We start from the raw sequence: 22,693 nt of genomic DNA, 5'->3' as shown, positions 1-22,693 counted from the left end.
GTAGTCTCAGTGTTCTGATGTTACCTCCCACTCTTCAGAGGAAAGGCTCGATTTGTCTCCTTGTTGTTTGGTTAGGTTATTTTAATTTGTGTAGTGGTAAGTTCACTGGGCCGGGTAGTGTGAGCTCTTCCTATCTGTGTAGCCGAGTGTAGCCACTCGGGCATTTCATGCTGTGAGACTGTGGTTATGAACAAAGTAATGATTTGGCCACTCAATGGCATTTAAGAATCAGAGCCTTGTAAGAAGATAGTGCAAGTTCTTGCTGGGAAGCGAGTTATGATCTGGTAGATCAGAGGTCACAGGCAGATGGCGTTTGAAACAAGAGGCTCATCAGCTCGGCTACACATTTGGCTTCCACTGGCTGCAGGGCACATCAGAGTGTTAAATACTGTATTCAGGGATTTGGCCTCGTTGCTTTGCCCTGGGTAGTTATTTGCTTGTGTGAACTGTCATAGTGTTGGTCCCCTAATTGGTCTTTAGCATCTTCAAGTGTTAATTGCTCTAACAGAGAATGTGCATCCTACTGGTTCTGTTGGATGCTTGTTTCCCTATGTTGTCGTTCTGCCTGTTTATTTCTATATGGACCATAGCCGAACTACTGTAACTAGTTGTGAGCGTGTGATCTCTTTGTTTTCCAATTCTCACATAGTAGGAACTGATTTAGCTCAGAGGTCGAAGTGGGTGGGAGCGGTCGGGAGCGCTGCTCCCATACTTTTTATTTTTAAGTATCACTGTTCCTATACTTTTATTTTAAAAAGAAACCGTTCTGGAAAGGTTTAGTTTTAAAATAAAAGTGTAGGAAGAAGTTGAACCTTGCACTTTAGTGCACTGCACTGCACATTCCCATAAATATCAGGTTTGTTTGTTTGGGAGTTTGGATTGTGTGTGGGAGGGGGTGCGGGATCGGGTTTGTGGGGAGCAAGGCAGACCAGCAGGGAACATAGTTCCTCTACTTCTTTTCATACACTTCGACCACTGATTTAGCTATATTCCTGAAAAGGAGACAACAGTTGCCCTGAGTGGTTATTTGCGTGTAGAAACAGTCACAGTTCTGGTGCGCTGATTAGTCTTTTGCACCTTGGAGTGTGCATTGCTTTAGCAGAAACTGTGCCTCTAGCTGGTCCTGATGCATGGTTGTCTCTCTAGCCATGTATTGTTCTTCCGTCGGCTCCTGTCTATTTGGACCATGATCCAATTACGGCTGTTGGTTGTGGGAGAGTTTAGAAACGGATTTAACTGAAACGTTTTTTCTCAAAAAGGAGCTTAAGTCATCCACTTACCCACCTAGTTGGGTGGGACTGATCAGGCCAGTATGGGTGGGCTGAAGAGGTGGAAACTTGGTGAAATATCCTTACAAAGGTTTAATAGGGTGAGTATCTTTCCCTGTCTCTCACCTTTGTGGGCAGAGAGTAGAGTTCTTTGGTATTAAAATACTGTACATGACTAAATGACATCATAGTGGTTAAAGTAGCACTGAAATTGTGTTTGAGCTTCTGGCAGTTGAATATTTTCCAAGCTCTTGACTCTGAGGTAATGGTACAAGTGCACCTACGTTATATCGTTTGTATTCAAATATTGACTAGGACATTTTGGGTTCGTCATATCATGAAATATGTCTACGATGTGAGCCATTATGGAGAAAAGAGGACAGCTTCATGGACGATGCATTGCTTTGTGGGGTATATGACAAGCAAAATGCCACACCCAGGCCACTGCTCTATGTGATATCGCATTCTAACCTTGCTTCACTTACTGATTGGTTGGGACTGACAATAAAATCAAGATAGCCTTTCTTCTTTTGGATGTTGAAATATGTTGGTGCTTCCTACTAGAAAGTTAGGCAGTGATGTCTCAGACAAGGTGCCAGGCCTGAATGTTGCTGAAGAGATTTCAAGGCATGGACAACGTCAATCCAAACACATGATTATAATCAATCAGATAGTACATGCCGGTGGCAAGGGAAATGGGAAAGGCAGGAAGTCAGCTTTATAGTGGTGGATTGCTGGAGGACATGCACCCATGTCTGCCCATTGCCCTGTGGAACAGGTAATTTGGGAGTCATTATTAGCAAGGGTTCATGCTGCAGAAGACACTTCTACCGCTACATGTATCCCTCTTTTTATTTTCCATACCAAGGTTTAAAACATTAGCTGATCATGTTAGGTATTTCCATAAAATTAGCATTCTTATTGTAAACAATCATTTGGATGCCAGTGAATCCTCTGCTTTTGTTGGTGATGTGTACTCTGACCATCCAAACAATCATCATGCAGGAACCCACCTTTTGATCTTTTCCTGCCGTGTTTCCATAAGTTCACTTACATATCTCCCATTCATATTCAGTTTTGTTCACATGATTAATATGTACAGTACATATTATCAATCCACTCATGAATGGATTTTGGATACCATATTGAAGAAGTAGCTGAGAATGTCTTCATCATGTTTGAGTATGCTAAAGCCCTCCGACTGCAACAAAAGTTTTTATTTTTTTTAATACCCTCAATTCCACCACTGTGCCAATGCTGGTCAAAGGCTACCCCAATAAATATGTGGCTATCTCCATCTCCAAATCTCCTAACAGTTTCATTAGATACTTGTAAGTTATTGTCCTGTGTTGATCATGGAATTTTGTAATCCAAGACTTTTCTTTTCTGAGAATGTAGGTTATTTACATCAAGTTAGTATTCAAATGTTAGTGTATTATAATCCAGTAACTGAATAGTATGAAAAAACAGCTTTGTACCATTGAAGATTGTTGTTACACAGGACCCTACCTACCAAACAATACCACAGCTCTTGTGTAGAACATCAATCCCTCTAATTGCACCTCCACAGTGCAGTCACACAACCAGCATAGGGTGTGGTCTTGATGTGGAGCACATACCTAGCCACCCTGGTCTAGGAGAGTGTCGCAGCCTGTCCATTAGCACCCAATGAAGCTCGACCTCCCAGGATACCTGATGACCTGTACCCCCCAGAAGCATTGGCATCTTGAGCCGTATCTTCCTCCTGGAAGGGGTGAGCACCTGGCATTGTCCTCAGCTTTCCCATCCTCGCTATCCTTAGCTCTGCTCCGCCAAACCAGGTAAATGTATCAATCAAGGAAAGAGATTTAGGGAACAGCAGTGGACTGCTTGAAGACATAATGGTGGAAGAGAGAAAAGGCTCCAGGTGTGGGGTCTCCCTTTCTTAGTCTCTTTCTCACACAGAACCCTACCCTACTCTGAACGTACAAAACATCTTTTGCTGCCCTCTCCTCTGCACTGGACTGTGCTAAACTCTCCTACTTCACAAACTTAATATCCATTGCCTCCTCCCTTTATGCTAAGGACTTTGCTCACTACTTTTCATTGAAAATCTCTAAAATTCGTGACACTCTCACAGCCCATCTCTCTCTCCCTCCCCAACCTTCCTTCTGTTGTCCACCATCTAACCCCACCTCTTCCACTTGTGCGTATTTCTCCCCTACCTCTCATATTGAATTAGCACATATTCTTCACAGTTCCAACCTATATTGTGCTCCTATTGGCCAGCTTTCCTCCAGTACGGTAAAAGGTCTCAATCACCAACACTTATCTCTCTGTGTTCTTTCACCTCTCTCTCTCCAGTGGGCTTTTCCCTGCCTCCTTCAAATCTGCAACTGTCCACCACCGATTGAAGAAACCCTCTGCTGACCCAAACATCCCAGCAAACTAGTGCCCACTTTCCCTCCTTCACCAATATTCAAAGTTCATTGAGTGTGTGGTCTTCAACCAAATTACTAAGTACATTGAGGGAAATTAACCTTGGAGATCCACTTCTACCTGGCTTCCATAGTAAACACTCCATTGAGACTCAACTCATGCATGTCTCCAGTTTCCTCTCTGATGCTCACCACTCCAAGCTCTCTTCCATACACATCCTTTTGAACCCCTCTGCCGCATTTGACACTGTCAACCACTCCTTTTTCCTGCTCACATTCTAGCACATTGGGTTTCGCAAATTTGCTCTTGTATAGATCTCCTCCTACTGGGAAGTTTGATCCTTTAAAATCTCCTGGCACTTGCAAAAATCTGACTCCACCCCATTCTCTGTTGGTGTCCCCCAAGGATCAGTCCTTGTACCTCGTTTCTTCACCCTCTATACCTCTGCCCCAGGAAAACTTATCTTGTCCTTTCGTTTTACTATAACATCTTTGTTGATGCCACTCAAATATTTTTCTCCTTTCCCTCCTTAACCCCAGTCATCTCATCTCCAACCTCGTTCTCAGCAAACGTGACTCCTGCTCATGCCTACTCCTTGGCCTTCCTTTCTACTCCTTCCTCCCTCAACAAAGTCCTCGACTTTGCTGCCCGCGTAGAGGGTGGGTTGGACAAGTGTTCCTCTCTTCATGCAATTATAAGAAGAGAAGTCTCCATTTTAGTAGCGAAAAGAATGCCATTTATTTGTAAATATTTATTGGCCTGTAAAAGTCAAAAATTGATTTTATCTAGACTTATTTAAAAAATGTGCAGGAACGTGCAAAAAATAAAGAATAATTCTTCGAAAAGAACATGAGTAATTTGTAGGTGGGGTTTTCAATGTCCTCACTATATAGTGACTAGTGACAATGTACTAATATATTTGGCACACACCAAGAAGGCTCTTCTCTCATTGATATCCTAGCTGAATTTTGCCAAGTTGCTGGATGTAAAATAAACCTTGACTAGTCAGAACTAATGCTGGCAAGATCAGATACGCTCTGAGGGTGAGGCCCCATTCAAATTACAACACTCATCCATTAATACATTTGGGAATTCAAATTATGAATAGCGCTTCCATGTTCTACTCTGTAAATTATACACCACTCATCTGCAAAATAAAGAGCTTGCAAGGTGGGACATTCTGCCATTTTACTTACAAATGCTCAGGCTGCTATGGCCTAGGCAGCAATGAAGGAGGTGAATCCGTCACGTATGAAATGTATTTGGTAACATAAAAAGGCCAGCTTAGAAGCATCAATTCAAAAATTATTTAAATCTCTGGGAGGAAAAACCATGCTAGATTGGTGGTGGCGATACATGATCGGTTCACAAATGTGTTATATTCATAGGTGTCTGAATTCAGGTGGAAGAGCAGCGAGGAGATTCATGTATTTGAAGGAGATGAGGAGCCCTGATTCGCCTTTGGAATTTTTTGCCCTACATTAATGAAACATAGCTTCCTCAATTAGCTCTCATCCTGCAAAATGCTGGCAAAATTCACTTTAGAAATTAAACATAGATCCATGCAGCTTCCCTTCATGGCTAATTCCACGAGGTATGTGATTGCATCCTTCCTAACAATGAATCAGATGGGAGACTGGGAGAATCTAACTCTGGAGGACCTGTTTGAAAATGAAAAAAACAGTTCCATATAATCAGCAAGTTAGTAAAAAAGGTATTCACAATGGGGGTTAGTTACATCATATAAAGATTATATTTGAGCTGTACTGGGAAGCCCGCATCTATGAGGAATCCATTGAATTGGGAGCTACTGGTTAATAATGCTGAGTCTTAATCCCCCAAAATCAAACCCCTATTATCTATCGCTCTTAATGGACGGAATACTCTGCTGGTGAAACATTGATTGGAAGATTTAGGAATCACACAGAAGAGGTGGCCGGCTGTAAGATTTATCTGTTGCCGACATTGCTCTTGTTTGGGGCGGATCTCCCATTACGTGAGGTTGGCAATGCCGAATTGTGTCCCTGAAGATGATTCTAGCATTGTGGAAATAATCGGTTCAGTAGCCAACCCAATATGGGTGTGCTTACCATCTCTGATATGTGTGATGGAAAGGAAAGGCCTGTGGAAGAAGTGCCAACACATTCATGTAAGGCAGAGTATGTGAATTGTGTGGGCCCTTAGTGTGAACCTTGGGTTGAGGTACTCTATTCTCTTCCCTAACCATAGCAAACAAATAAACCTCAGGAGATTGACAAGAAAAGACGCGGAATTCAAACTGCTGTCAAGTTTACAAGGGGAGATTCTAAATGACTGTCATTCCAATATATATGCTTCCATAATTGCTCAGGTATTTGCTTCTAAGCCTGCATGTTGAATATTTTTTATTGGCACTACTTCCGGTACTAACGCAAGTATTAAATATATTGCATTATCTCCATTGGGTCAAAAGGATATTATTATTGGGTAAAGACAGAATATTAGAAGCATTCGATTCTAGGTAGATACATGCAACCTATTAGAAAACCAACCATAGAGAGAGAAACTGTGCTCCTCTACTTGGAGATACATTCACTGATATATTGAGCTCCATCTTGTTTATGCTGTTTTATTGATGATTTGTTGTGCATGCTTTGTTTCAAGTTTGAATTATGTCTCACCTATGTTCAAGCTCTTCAGGTCATTACGAACCGACATGCAAGGTGGCACACTCGCAATAACATGTGAAATGTAGCATGCTGTTATTGAGAGCACTACCCTCTGTATAGTATACTTCCTTCACTTGCCTAGTGAGATTATTAGCAAACTAGCTGTCCCCGGCCACGCGTTGCTAAAGAGAAAGCGCACATTTCTAATATGTTTATTTGACAATGCTTGTGGGTAGTTTTTTATGGCTTGGCGGTTCGCCAAGTTGAGGCAGTTTAATTTTCCTGGCGGCGCAACACATTCCTTTCTGATCTCCATTAAATTTCAGAGCGTTGCAATAAGGACACACCTGAGTCATGGTGCCGATGAGAACATGCCGGCTCAAACTATAATCATCAGCTGGGTTGTAATCGCGTGATTGCTGAGCATGGAGTCGTGTTTGATGCTGATCTGCTGTTTCTCGTTGATGTCTTTCAGCCACTCTTAGCCTGTCGCGTTCATTCTGCTGAGAATGAAGCAGATCTGAAGTTGCAGAACGTGATCGCCCTGCTCGCAACCGCGCATCCTAAAGTCTGGCTGCACGTCGCTCTGCTGCTTCCTCGGCATGTATTTGAGCCATTCTAAATCAGAAACACTGAAATGGAATCGTAACATAGCGTGTGTTGCTTTTACGTCCAACAGATGGTGCTGTTTTTCAGAAAAAGCATGTTTTTACCTGTCACAGGTGTGACATCTGTGTATAGTAAGTATATGAAAACATGCACCTATTCGAATGCAACGTTGTGTCAAAATTTCAAAGCAATTGGTGAAGAACATTCGGAGATTTAAGATTTTGAACAAATGAACATTTACATTTTTATTTATATAGATTGTTTGTATGTATCCACGGTAGCTAACGATCTCTTGTGTTTCTCTATATATAATGCACCGAAGTGTATATGCAATTTGGGCTACTATTCTGGAAGAAATGCTTAGCTTTAGCATGTGGCTCTCAATATCAGTCGCTGCTCACCCTTGAATATTGACAATTAAGCAAGAACTAAATAAATGCAAGTGATCTGTAGTCTATTGCAATAAAAGACTACTATCCGATCAATGGTTGGACGATCAAACATTGTCGAGTGAAAAGGTCTTTTTAATTTGAACGAAAATAAAATAGATCGATTTAGTAAGACTGCTCTGAAACCGCCCAAAGCGATCTTTCTAAATCTGTCACCCCCCTAATGCACACAAGTACGCACAGAGTCTGACAGTGGGCCTCATTCCGAGATTGGAGGTAGTCATGGCACTATTTGCACCATGACTGCCTCCAATAACGGGTCTGAGTCCGGTGTTGTTCAATGGGGACTTACCTGTGTAGACCGACCTTGGCGGGACCGGTAAATCCCCATTGAACAAACCATTCCCCATTCCCATTTGAGCCCCCATAGGGCTCAATGGGAATGGGGAAGGCGCTATTTATGGGCCTGCTAATGGCAGGCCCGTAATTAGCGGTCTGGTCCCCTAACAGGACCCGTAAGGGACGTGGGGATTACTGGCACCGGTCTCCTTGCCGGTGCCCGGTATCCCCTACCGCCCGACTCGTAATGACCCCCAGTGTGTCTGTGTGTGTGTGTGTATGTCTGTGTGTGTATGTTAAGTTGGCATGTTAGTAGGTGGAAGGGAGATGGAGGGTGTTTGAGACAAGGAAAGTGTAAGTGGTTTTGTGTGGTGGTTGAGTGTTGCTTGTAAGGGAGGGGTGTGGGTGGGCAAATAAGTGTGTGATTTGTTTGTGATTGTGTATGTGTGGTTAATGGTGGGTATGGGTCAGGCGGGCCAAAGGGTTTTCGGGGGCGAGGGGTGCCTAATTAAAATGTAAGGGATGGTGGGGATTTGTGGTTAGGGTGGTTCGATGGGGTGAACACCCCGGAAATAGTGATAAGTCCAAATTTTGAAGGCCACACCAAATCGGCCGTAAAAATCTGTCTTATTTGCAGCATTCAATATTCTGATAAATCACATGGAGCCGATTTATAATCTGCTAGCGCACGCTGTGTCCATATAGTTTCTTCTCTGAGTCAGATGTCTGGGTAACTGGGACTGGAAACTGCAGTTCTTTGATGCCTTGGAACACCCCCGTGTAGGTCTGGGTACTCAAAGTTCTTTCTCAATCTGGCCTTTTGAGACATATAATTAGGTACAGAAACTTGGTTATCTGTATCTCTTCCTTAGACAGGCCGGTCTTGGGAAACGCCCCAGGCTTTCTCTGCCTAATATTGTGGTTGCTAATGCGCCTGATGTTAATAGCTTACCTCAGAAAAACAAAACAGCACATTTTGTCAGCTAACAATAATCAGAGCGGTTTCAAAAATATTTTCTTTGCTCAAAAAAGGCGTGCCATTAGGGAGTGTTTCATAACCTACACACATTAAACGCAAGTGACACAATCAGAGACATCAGCATGTTTTTCACTGCGTTTCGTGAACAATAACATTACTTAAATTCACCTGCTGAATCAGGACAACCAAATTACGTGTACATATTAAAATGCACGTGAAAAGTGCACTGAAGCATGGTGAGTACTTCTAAATGCAGACATTTCACATACCACTTATGGTGGTTATTTAAGCTTGTCAGAATGGAGAATGTCGGATTTTTGCAAGGTGCAGTCTTTTATAAAATGTCTCATTATTATTTCCCCCTTCTTATGTCCAGTGCTATATCTGTGTAGGGCGATGTTGCATTATCCATCCTCCCACCCTGAAGCATTTTGACCCCAACAAACCCATCTATTATAAAGGTGAGAGCAGTTTCTTTCATATGGTACTTTTTCATGAATACAGCAAGGACACAATACAAATTACATTGAATTTACTTGGCACATGTTCATAATTAGATGCAGTCTTAGCCTCGTAGTAGAGACATCTTGAGTGAGATCTGTAGCAGACCTTTGTAAAGTTAGGAGTTGCTAGGTCCTTGGTGACGGCCAAGTCCAGCAGTTTATATCTCCGAACTGTGAGCTATGACATTGTGTGCTGCAATATACTTGCATTTTATGGGTAGGTCTGGGGTGTTTCCTGGGCAGTATACTCAGCTTTCACACCAGTGCTGATCCTTTGGGAATAATGCAAGCATAGGACTCATGATCCTTGATAGTTTCCTGAGGAACTATCTTGTCTGTGCGCCAGCCCCATCTTATTTATTTATTCAGTTACTAGCAAAAAGTACCCGTTCTCTGAATGGGTACTTTAGACAGACAAGATAAAACGCTCATCAATTGTTGAAAATCAATAATCCTCTAGGTTGCTGTTCCAATTCGCTTATTGCTTGATGTGCTTTGCACCCTGAAGTAAACTGCACTGAGAATGGGTGCATGTTCCTGACTGACATACCCCAGAGCAGACATTAGGGGGAGGTGAGAGTTGGTGTGCTGCTGCATGCTGGGAGCTTCTGTGCTCTCTCTGCCCACCTGTCGCCTCACCCTGGTGTGATGCAGTTCTTTGCGGTGAATTGCGGTGCAAATATCTCGTAAACCGTGCATACTAGGGCCTTGAAAGGTGGTTTTCAAAGTCCCATAGGGACCCTGAGTTTTGTTCCTTGTCCTACGACCACAGTGATGTTTTGCCGATTTCAAGCAACCGTCTCATGTGTGAATGTGCTGAAATCCAGGAAAGAGTTTGGGTGTTAGAATGTTATTCAGCCAGTAATGTCCGCAGGGTCCTAACAGGTAACTATGCAGATTGGAGAAACAGTGTGGAATTGTATAAGGAACAATGCTTCTCCAGGCCACAAACCCACAAACACATTTTACTTTTACTAATATAGATTTTTTAGTTGTGTGACGTACCAAACTGCATACAGCTGCTTCATATCTGAGGAGATTAGTCATCTAACGGGCTGCCCAAACCTCTTAGTATCTTGCAATGCTCTCATTCACAACTCTTGCTCATGTCATCACATTGTTCTTTCGGTTCCTGATAGTTACTGATGACTCTGGTGTTGCCTTCTCTAGGCTGCCTTTATCCCTTGGAGTTTACCTCCTCAGATGCCAGTCTTGTTACCAGTCATAGTGCTTCCTTGCACTCCTTCCTGTACTATTAGTCTTTATCTGGATTGTCATTTGAGCCCAAGCACACAATCTCCTCTTTTGACTACTTCTCAGGCAGGCTTTCCTTCCTCTCCTTGTGCAGCCGATCAAGAGACTTGAAGCTCTCCTGACCTGTGACAGAGTCTTTTCCCAGGCCATTTATGAACCTGTTCTGTGTTTTTCCTCGGACCACATAGCGCCATCAAAGGAACTAGTGTTAGAGTCCAGTGCCTGATTCTGGTCTGCAGTGCCCTGGTGCAGATCTCTGTAATTACTACCATGTCCTGGACAGAGTGCTAATGGAAAGGGAAGACAAGCCAATGGAGCTGTGGACCCCTACATCTCTGTCACTTATCCGAGGCTCCTACAATCTATAGATTGAAGCTGTTTCGCTCTTGGATTTTTTCTGAGGACCAGACATTCATTGTTGTCACACTTGCAAATTCCTTACGTTTGATACAGATTATAAAAATATAAACATTTGCATTCAATAACATGTTTGGTATGAGGTCATTTCTCTTTGTAGATATTGCATTTACAGCATAAACATTGGGTCATCATCAGGTACTCCAACTTAAGATATAGTTAGATTTCATTACAAGTTGCAGAAATGATGCATATTCATCAATGCAAACGCCCTTCTTGTCCAACATCTCAGCCTAAATATTTAGTTTAGCGGATCTCTACTGGTTGACCATAACACTAATGCATACCTATCTCTGGAATTTCATGAATGGGTCTTGTCCTTGCAGTCATGGCTCAAGCCGAGGGACCACATGGGTGGATGGCGTCCACACACTTTTCAGAAAGGACGGACGCCGACCCTTCTGTGTGTTTAAGGATTCTTTTTTAAATAGCACATTGCTGCACTGGTGTGAACAATGATACGACCAGGATTCAAACCCTGGTCGTACAAGTGAGAAGCAAGAGACTTAACCACAAGACCACAGGAATCAATGATAAAAGACTTGTGAAATGTCGGATATTGACAGTCCCTTTAAAATGATATGTTTTGTTAAAGATTCATACTTTAAAAGGTGTGTAAGATTCATACTTTAAAAGGTGTGTGTGTACTGTGGGGGTGTAGAAGTAGGAGAATGACACACAGGTCGCATGTTTTTTGGCTATAGAGTTTTATCAGTCAGAAAATAAAAGAGAAAACCCTATTTGACCCTAGTTCTAAGAGGCATTTCTCTGCCTCAACTAAATACTAAGGAATCTGTCATGATGTCATTCTAAGGCCGAGAGTCCACCCTCCGGTTTCCAAAACCTATTTCCAACCCTTACACTATAAACTCAACTAAGAAAAAGGGGTGGGTGTTCTAGATCCAGAAGAATGGCTCCCTTCCTCTGGACGACAGCCCACATTTCACCTCTGGGTGATGGAAATGAAATGCTGTCCTCAAAAGATACAAAATAAAAAAGTCTCATAAGCCTCCTTGGATTGGAATTCCAGCAAGGCACATAGAACAAAGGTTTTGTATCTTCACAGTGTTAGGTGAGGACACCCTCCCTCTGACCCATGTCTCACTATACTATGGTCCCTCAGGGTTGCCACCCTCCTCTGGTTGCTCACCAGTCTTTGTCGGCTGCTTTTGGGTCTCTCTCCCCCTTCGGGTAGCACCTTCTCCCTCCAAGCTCTGCGGCCACTCCACAGAGGCTTTCTTTTTTTGAGAGGCACATTCTAGGTGGGCCACGCACTCCAGCTCTCTCGACCAGCAGGTGATTCCTTCTCCTGCTTCCAGGCACAGTCTGACCACGTCTTACCTCTCGGGGACTTCTCTGCTGATGGGCAAGCGTCCCATCCTTGATTGCTTCATTCGGCTTCTGACAACAGGCTTCACAACTCTCGGTTCCTCCAGGGAGAATCTCTCTGTGTATGAATTTCCCTCTTCTATTTTAGCTGTATCCTTGCCAATATGAAGTCTGTAAAGACTAGACAGCCCAGTGTGGTTTATAGAGGTGCTCTTTATGCTTCTGCACTTCTTCCTCGTCCCAGTACTTGAGGACTCTCAGTGAGTCCGTTGGTCTCTCCCTTGTCTCAATACATAAGGGAAATAGGTCCCCTGAGGAGCCCACACTCTTCCTCGACCCAGTACTTCCTATCTTACTTGTTTTAAGGAAACAGACAGGAACACTAGGGATGGTGTTGTAGGATGTTGGTGAGGAAGGTTGGTTAAGGAAATTTGGGCCATGGAGATACTGCGTTCTCCCCAGGATATCACTAATCCTATAGGGGGCTTCCCTCCCCATGAGATCCACCCACTGAGTACCACCCCCAGGGGGACTATCGAGTAGCAGTAGCGACCTCAACTCCCTGGCCTCATGGGAAGGGCCTACCCCTAGGGGAGAGGTGACGACATCCGGGAATTCGTCACAGTACCTTCTGTAATTAGCTAGCAATGTTATTTAGGCAATAAGCCCCGAGCCAGCGGACCATTACCTCGTAAGGCCTAAGCGTAGCCAAGGCCTTAACGGAGGCCCCAGGGGTATTACCTTATGCATTAATGGCCCGCTGGCGAGGGGCGTATTGACATTAGTACCCTGGCACATTAGACAGGGGTACTAATTGTGTTTTTTTCGGTTGCAAGATGCGTTGCATTTCACACCCGGAAAAAAAAAAAGTCCATTCTCCCTTTCCGTGGTGGCCATTGTAAACAAAGAAAATGACCACCATGGAAGGGGAGAAGGGACTACATGTAGTCCAATCTCTCTTTCCATGACCGCTATTCAAGTACATGTTAAAAATTGTAAACACCAAAAATGCCCATCATTGAACAGGGAGAAGGAATTATTTATAGTCCCTTCTCCCTTTACATGGTGGCCTGAAAAATAAAACAACGATGGGCGCGAGGGACGCGCACGGATATAAGCGGGCTTGCCACCAGGTATGGCTCGCAAATGCACCAATCAGTGCATTTCTCTCATTTATAGTAACCCGCACCGGATACTAATAGGAAATATGTTCTCTTGGGAAATACTTAATTGGTCTGTGCATTTTCTTAATTGTGAAAGACGGGTTTCATGAAATGTGCATTTTTTTATTCTGTTCACTTCATATGATGTCACCCCCCAATACGTGCATCATAGCCACCCCACTTTTATTTTGGGACTCAAGCACTTCTTCCATTAAAATAAATGCTGATTCCTGCCTTTTCCCTTCTGTCAAAGAATTAAGTGTTAATTGCTGTGGGGCTAGATGTTAATGGTCTGCCAGCTCAAAGTGATAAGCCAGAGCAAAGTGCACTGCCAGGTAATCCAACACTTATTGGTAATTGTCTCAAACAATTGTATGTCTATTACTGTTAGAAAAAGAAAAAATAGTTATTTTAGAGAAAAAAACATTATTAACGAGTATCTGATCTTGAGTAAATAGATGTGTATTAATGAAATAAGCTTAGAACGCCTAAACCAATAAATACGTCAAGCTTGATAAGCTAATCATGAACTTGTAGACAAACACAAGTTTCACTCCTAAGTGGTGCTAAACTTACCAGCCTTCATTTTTCAATCCGCCTACCATGTGGAACTTCCATAAGGAACGACACATTCTTGATCTCTGAATGCTACTTCAATTAAATACTTCTTTAAAAATAAACATAATAGAATGTGCTAATGTATAAGCGATCAGCTATATCAGAACATCGCTGCAGAGATTCCTATGACACTTGCAACTGAAGCTGAAGTTACTGGATCACTTCAATTGTGTAGATATCAGCAAGGCCCTGAGGAAGCTCCATTAGATGTGAAACAGGTATTGGTCTACAAGTTTATAATTATCTTGCCAAGCTTCACCTACTTATTAGTTTAGGAGCTCTAAGCTCTTAAAGCACATCAATGTACTGAAGATCAGATGCTCTTTATTAAAGCTTTCTTTCTCTACAATAACTTATTTATCTTTGTCTAGCAGTAATAGACAGCAGCAGCTCATCCAAAATGGGAGTGCTACAGGGCTGGCTTGATCTGTCAAGGGGAAATGTATTTTCTACTAGGTAGTACGTACCTCAGCCATGCATGTCCTATGGGCCATGCAAGGCTGGAGCATTTTGCTTCCCCAGCGTTGCATGGCCCATTGGAAATGCATGCAGGGGTACTGCATGTTTGTATTTGCGAGAGGGCGCTCCTGCGACTCTGCACACATGTAAACAGAGCAGTCTATTGTCACACCTCCAGTTCCTGCTCTCACATGAGCAGGAATCAGGAAGTATTCTGCTCCATAGTTCCTGCTCACATGCGAGCAGGAGCCGGGAGAGGAGTCTGCAGCAGAGATGAATTATTGTATGTAAAATGTTTGTGCATGAGTGAGTGTTTGATGTATCGGTGCATGTTTGAATGAGTGAGTGAATGCTGTGTGTGCACGTGTTGTGTGAATGTGTGCACATTTGTGTGTGCTGAGCCATGGAGAGAGTGGGGCATGGGGTGGGGGTCAGGGTCATGGTGTGGCAACAATGCTTTTTTTACTGGGCATCTAAAACCGATGCACAGTAAAAAAAAAGTTTTTTTTATCAACCACAGGTTGAAAGAATGGATGATGTGTTATTAAGTGGCAAGACTGGCATTTTGGGGAAGCCAGTCTATCCATTTCTTACCGTGGCATGACATTTGTTACAGGATATCCACGATAGAGGAAGCATATTAAGTGTTATTATTTGGTCAGAATGGCAATTTAGGGGCAGCCAGTCAAGTCATTTCTCACTATGGCATGACTTTTCTTCTGGGCATTTTGATAAACCATGCATGGTATGTATTGCTTGGCTAGACAGGCCTTTTGGGTGCAGCCAGTGTAACCCTTTGTACCTGTGTCATGAAGTTTTTTAATTGGCGTCTATGAATAGCCAAGCATGATATTTGTTATTACTTGGCTAGAGTATCATTCTGGGCATCAAGGATAAAGCAAACATGATGTGTGTTGTTATATGTCTAAAATGGACTGCATTGAGCAGCCAGTTTAGACATGTTTTATTATTGTGGCATGACATTTTTAAAGGTAAAGCCGACAGCAGTATGTCTTTATGTGAGAATACTGCCATATAGTGGCAGCGCCATTGTGGACATGTTGACTTATATTATGATTGCTGGCATTAGGTATAAAGCAAACAGGAGTATGTTCTTCTATAGGAAGTCTGGCATATATTGATGCAGCCAGCATGCATATGCATTGGCACAGCGATGGGCACAGCCAGTGTGAAAATGTTTTTATGCTAGCAAATAGGGTGCAGGCATTATGAAAACGAGCTAGGAAATGCTCTTGTGCACTGTTGGTTACTTGGGTAATGCACTATTTTAACCCAATAGTAAACATATTTCTCGAGTGGGAAAACTCCCCCGAAACCCTCTTGGTTGGTTTGGGCTCCCCCAGCCATATTTCTGGGAAATATTGATGACACTTCAAGTACAAAAATCACCAGCAGCCACTGCTCTAGACTAAGGGGGGATTGTGGAGCCAACAGAAAAAGTCAACAATACTGATAAGTAGAGCAGGAAATGATGAGAAGGCAAAGCCCAAAACTAGGAAAGAATCAAGGGATAGAGAGGCACAGGTAGCAAAAGCAAGATTTGGGAATCAAGGTGAAAACACAGAGATGGAGGAGAAATGCCCAGAGCCAAATCTCAATGGGGTATTTGTCTGGGAAAGTGGGTACAGAGAATTCTGAATGGTAGAACTTGAAGTTGCAGCTGCTGGAGTACATTTAGAACATGCAAATAAAACGAAAATCTGCATGCTGTAAATGGCAGGTCATATTCCAAGAGCACATTAAGAAAGTGAATCCAAAGGAAGCTATTGCATGCTGGAACTTGGAGTCATATGTTCTAACACATGGTGAATGTAAAGGAGGAAAACATTGCATACTAGAAGTTGCAATTAGAACACCAAAAGCATAGTCAGAAAGTTGCGGTAAAAAACAATATTGCTCAGCGGTTGGGAAATTAAAGAACCAGCCCCTCATAATAAGGTGGACAACAACCATTGTGACATCTAGGGTCTGACCTCTTGAGTTACGGACCACCTGGCAGTCCTAAATAATTGTGTGACAAATAAAGGTTCTTTATACATACACCTCACTTCATAATAGTGCCATGTTTTTCATAATTGCTAAAATGAGAAACAGTCTTACAGCACTCCTACCTATCCCCCTCACCACTTCCTGCCCCCATGACCCTCACTCTTTGCTCTCTATCATCATTCCCTGCCATCATTCCAGCTGAACTGTCACCTTTCTTGTATCACTTGCCTCTGAGACCTTCCCAGCTTGCTTCAATGTAGGTAAAGCCCTACCTGTCCTGAAGAATCGACTAATCCAAATAACCCAGCCAACTCTTGTCCTATTTTCCTTCTCAGAGGCACTAAAAAGTCCTGGAATGTGTGGTGTTCATCTTAACATCCTACCTATAATCTATTAACCTCGGAAATCACCCGCAACCCAGTTTGCACAGCCATCACTCCATGGAAACGTCACTCATCTGTCTCTCCAACTTCCACTTTGTCAGCTCTCAAAACTACACCTTATCCTTATCTTATTCTCCTTAATCGCTCTCTTGTCTTTGATGATGTTCATTTAGTTATTATATTCCCTTTAAAGCACTGTACACACACTATACAAGCTCTGCAAATTACTGAGAGAATACATTTTGAATTAGCCACACAAGAACTAAAGTTGAGCTCGTGAGATGGAAATATCAAGTAGGATTTGTGGTTGGGAAGTGGAATTGAGTTCCATCGTTTTGGGAAAGTACAGAAAAAGAATAAAAGCTAGACATGATGGACCTAATATACCCAGGGACAGAGATCAGGAACTGGGAAGAGGGGAGTGGGCAAGGGTGTAAAGTCTAACAAGAGAATACAATTATGAATGGCAAGAAAGTGAATGCATTAAAGAGAATGCACAGGTTGCATGATCATAGATCGGGTGAGCAAGGAATAACAGAAGAGATATGAAAATGAGCTGGAAGCTGAAAGAAGAGACGTATAGCAAAGTTAAAGATAGATAGAATTAAGAGGAACACTATCATAAGAGATATATTAAGGAGCATAGAATTACAGTAAGTTAAGCAAGAGAGCATAGATCGCAAGGAAAGTGAGGATTGTCTGTATATTAGCCAACTGTAGCTCCTCCTTCGTCTCTAAGATCTCAAACTCAGCTCATCATCTACATTTCCTTCCCACCTGCTAAACCTTCTACTGCGGCCTCTCTCCCTAGCCCTAGAACTACACTCCTCCTGAAATCAACCCAAGTGGTGCAACCATTTAAGGTTTCAAGTGAACACTAAGGAGGAACATCCCAACTTACACAGCTGCAACTGAGATGTCTCTTGGTAATCTCTCTAGCCTTTGACTGTTAACCATATTTCCAATTGTATATACTTATACTTGTACATAATGTATATTATGAAAGCTAGTGCTGTCCCTATTCTGTGTTCCCAAGTTCCTGCTCCATCACCTGGTTACATTATGTTCACCTCTCCACACCCAATCATTGGAAAGGAACCATTCTTGGGGAAGCTGTGCATGTAGTTTTGACCATATCTACAATATTTCTGTTTGAAGCACTGTGTTCTGTAAAATAAATACAAACCACAAATAGATGTCTGAGTTGTGTTTTTGAATCTAGTTAACACTCCCTGGCAGAGTGCAGGGAATCCCTTAGACCAGCCAACAGCACCTCATTAAACACTTAAGTACATATGGATTATATTCCCAAATCCTTTTCAACACGCACTTGCACTTTTCATACATAAGTTCAAAAAAGGTGCAAAAAGTGCAGGCCCTGATTCACCAAGTGTGCTACTCGTACAGCTTATGCTGCACACCCGCTGGTGCCGCGAACACAGGGCTTGTGCTTTCACGTACTTCTGAGGAGGATCCTCGGTGTGGCCAGTGCATTCATGTGTGCAAATTCCTTATTCACAATGGGGTTCACATACATATAATGCGGGGGCTCTCCTTCTTCTGTGCCTTAATAAAGGAGTTCTAGAGGAGGGTGCAATTCAAATAGGCGTCATCAAAAACTGCTTCCTGATCTGTTGACACGTGTACACCATCTCTATGGTTTCGTGATCCAGAGTAGAATGAGCTATACGCTTGCGTCGTCCCTGCACGGGCGGGTGTCCTGGAACCTCTGATGTTGGCGTTCCCTTGTCCGGCTACGTTGGTAAAAACCCAAAATACATGGGTGCATCAAGCGGGTCCTGTAGGCACAGCGATAGAAATCCAGTCCGCCATTCATTCTGTGGTCACTGTTGCGTAGTGAATACACGTTATACGCATGCGCTTGTTAAATAAAGATGGTCCTGGCCAGAGGTTGCCGCTGGGGACCCAAACGAGTTACACGTGTGCCGTGTGGGTCCCTGGTACGTCTGTGCGTGCGCATGTGTGAAGGCGGGTGGGGGCCCAGGAAGTCCTGCGCCCCCACAACACTGGCGACGAGGAGCGGCGGCAGCGGAGACACGAGTCATTGCTCCGTGTCAGTCGTATAGAGTGCCTCATTTCCTTGCCGTCATGGACCTACGCATGTGGCCAGTGGCCATTTTATCTGCATCGCAGATCGCAGCAGTTGCGGCCCAGGAGGGTGCTCGTGCGCCGGCTGCGATCCTTGACTGGATCATCAATTTTTGGACCTCCCACGGCACTTTTGACCTGAGGGGCCGTGGATTTTGTGAAAATAAGCCCAAGAAGCCAGTGGGGGAAGTTGGAAACGTCACCATCTACTACTGTGGGCCCATTGGTTCCATCATCCGGTGCTGAAGTGCCTGGACATTCCCTGCCTGACCGTGAGTACATAGCCCATTGCCACCATGGGTGAGGAGGGAGAAGAAGGGGAAGCCCCTGAACCAATTCCACGTAGAATGCACAGTACCATTGCCCCCATGCCCGAATTTGACACCACTGGTCCGCCATCCAGGCTGCGGCCGAAAATGGATTCTGTGGGTCAAGAAGTTGGAAATGTTTTTTTAGGGCATCAGGGGAGACGGATGATGATGCGAAAGTTGCCACCATGGTGTACTCGGCAGGCACAGAAGTGCACAGGATCTTTGACTCTCTTAATCTTCAGGTGGTCACGTATGATGCTGTAAAACAGGCCCTCCAAGATCACTTTCTCCCCATGGCAAATGTCGACTTTGACAGGTTTGTTATGGTGGTGGAAAAGCAGAAGGGTGAAGAATCACTGGACCAGTTCTGTGCTCGGCTGAGACACCTTGCAAGCATGTGCCAGTGGGCAAATGAAGAGGAGATGGTGCGGAACCAGCTGCTGCAAGGGTGTAGCTCGGGGAAGCTGAGGAGATAGGTGCTACGGGAGCCAGGCCTGACGCTGCAACAAATCCTCGACACAGGAAGAGCTTATGAGCTGGCAGAATCCAGAGGGGTGAAAATGGACGCTGCTATGCACCCAGGGAAGGGCGACGACGCTTTTGCCATTGGTCGTGCTGCCCCAGGAAAAGTGCGATGGACACCAAGGAGGTCGGACAGTCCATCTGCGGCGGGTACTGCGCAGTCATGTCCATATTGTGGGTATGACCTGCTGCATGTGGGAGAGTGCCCGGAAAAGACTAGGGTCTGTGGCCGATGTGGCATGCCAGGACACTATGCACGGTGTGTAGGGCCTCCACCCCAGTGACGGCGTCGAGAGGGCCGGTGAGAGTTGCTGGGAGTGGTGCCCGGAGAGTGAGGGGTGTATCGTCGGTTGAGCAGGGCATGCAGGACTTGGACATTGCTGAGGAGGAAGAGGAGGAGGAGGAAATTTTCTTCATCTCGAGCATTGCTGCCGGCTCCAGAGGGTCTAGACAACTGATGTGCACTGTGAACATTGGGGAGATGCCGACTCCCGTTCTGATTGACACTGGTGCGTCAGTGTGCGTGCTGGCACCAGAACACTATGAAGCTCTCCCAGGTCCTCCCAAGCTGACAAAGTCCAAGGCCAGGATATATTTGTTCGGGGGGGATACACCACTACCCATTCAAGGTGTGTTCATGGCGCCGGTGTCACACAGGCCGACCAAGATCAAGGCGAGGTTCTTTGTGACAAGGGTGAGCCCGTACTCCCTGTTGAGCTGTGCTACTTCTGACACCCTTGACATTGTACACTTTACACTGGCTGTTTATCATACGGACATCGACCGCCTTCTGCAGTGATTTGACAGCATTCTCCAGGGGATCGGTAAAATGAAAGGGGACCTCATCAGGCTCCACATCGACAGTTCTGTGAGGCCGATGTTGCTTAAACATCGCAGGATACCGTTACACCTGAGGGCACAGGTGGAGAAGGAACTGCAGTAGCTTGCCGACCTGGACATTATCGAGAGGGTAGAGGGCCTGACCCCGTGGGTCTCCCCAATTGTGGTTGCCCCCAAACCCAAACAGCCAGGAGCAGTCCGCATCTCCGTGGACATGAGACTGCCCAACGTAGCTATCAAGAGGGAGCGCCACCTTACGCCCACGCTGGACGACATCGTCGGCGAGCTGCAGGGAGCGAAAGTCTTCTCCAAGCTGGACCTGAGGTCTGGCTACCACCAGCTGGTACTTCACCCTGAGTCGAGATATATCACCACCGTCACGACTCACGAGGGACTGTACCAGATTACGAGGCTCAGCTTCGGGGTCTCGTCGGTGGTGGAAGTCTTCCAGAACGCCATCCGGGAGGCCCTGGCGGGACTAAAAGGGGTGATCAATATGTCCGATGACATTCTAGTGTTTGCACAGTCAGAGGCTGAAGATCTGAAGCGGCCGGAGCGGGCACTAGAGAGACTCAAAAGCCTGGGGCTGACCTTGCACTGGAAAAAGTGTGAGTTCTTGAAGGACCGAAAACAATTCTTTGGGTTCGTGTTCCACGCAAGGGGATCTCAGCCGACCCGGAGAAAGTGAGTGACATTCGCGGGGCTGCCCCACCAGAGTCACCAGCCGAGGTAAGAAGCTTCCTCGGCATGGTCAATTATTGTGGGCGATTTATTTGCGATCTGGCGTCTCTGTCAGAGCCGCTGTGGGCCTTGACAAGGAATGATGTGGCGTGGGCCTGGACGTCGAAAGAACAGAGGGCGTTCGCTGAACTCAAGAATGCCTTGTCGGGACAAGAGACCATGGCGTACTTCAATCCGGACTGCGAATCGGAGATAGTGGTGGATGCCAGCCCGGTGGGCCTGGGGGCGGTACTTATGCAGGCAGACCCGCAGGGGACGATGCGTCCCATCGCATATGTGAGCAAAGCACTAACGGAGACGGAGAAGCAGTATTCGCAAATTGAACATGAGGCCTGTGGGGCTGTAAGCATTTCCGGATCTACATCCTGGGGAAGCCCGTGGTTGTAATAATTGACCACAAGCCTCTGATTCCGATCCTGGATGGCGCCTTCATCCAAGCCCCCACCGCGGATCGAGAGATGGATGCTGTCACTCATGGAGTATGGGGTCAGGTTACAGTATCGCCCGGGGACTCACAACCCTGCGGACTATCTGTCCCATCTCCCGGGGGCGGGGCGCTCTCGAGACGCTGATGAGGTGGTGGACTGCGTTGAGATGGTGCAGCACGTGGTGGAGGCAGCCCTGCCGGTGGCTTTGGCGCGCCATGAGATAGAGGAAGCATCGAATATGGATGAGGTGTTCCTGGTCATTAAAGAAGCCACGGACAGTGGGGAGTGGCGTGAAGTGCTCACGAACAATGCCAGAAGGGAGAGTGGAGCACGGAAATATCTCCAGGCACTGTGGAAGGTCTGCAACGAACTGTCGGTGGCAGAGGATGGCCTTCTGCTGAGGGGGTGCCAAATCAACATCCCACGGGCACTTGTGGGCAAGGTACTGCAGCTTGCCCACAAAGGTCACCAGGGGACAGCAAAATCGAAAGCACGCCTAAGGCTGAAGGTGTGGTTCCCAGACCTGGAAAGCTGGGTGGGTGACTTTGTGTGGGCGTGCATACCGTGCCAGGTGGCCAGACCAGTGGAAAGAGGGCCGCCCATCCAAAGCATGGAAGGAAGTGAGCAACCCTGGGGGACGGTGCACGCCGACTTCGGGTCCACCGGCAGAGGAATGTACTTTCTGGCAGTCATGGATCAGTAGTCCCGATACCCAGAGGTGGAACTGGTGGAGTCCACAGCCAGTGATCACACCATTCTGGCCCTGGAGAAAATGTTTGCCACCCATGGGCATGGATTTGTTTGTACAATGGCTCGCCATTCCAGGGGCAGCAGTTTGCCCAGTACTGTGAGGAAAGGGGGATCAGGCATCGGAAGGTTACCCCACTCTGGCCCCGGGCCAATGGGGAGGTGGAGCATTTTATGAGGATCCTCAATAAGGTTTTTCGGATTTCGAT

Source organism: Ambystoma mexicanum, chromosome 11, assembly GCF_040938575.1.
Source record: "Ambystoma mexicanum isolate Mex_15411 chromosome 11, UKY_AmexF1_1, whole genome shotgun sequence".
In the NCBI taxonomy this organism is placed as follows: Eukaryota; Metazoa; Chordata; class Amphibia; order Caudata; family Ambystomatidae; genus Ambystoma; species Ambystoma mexicanum.
This window is presented reverse-complemented; position numbering follows the sequence as displayed.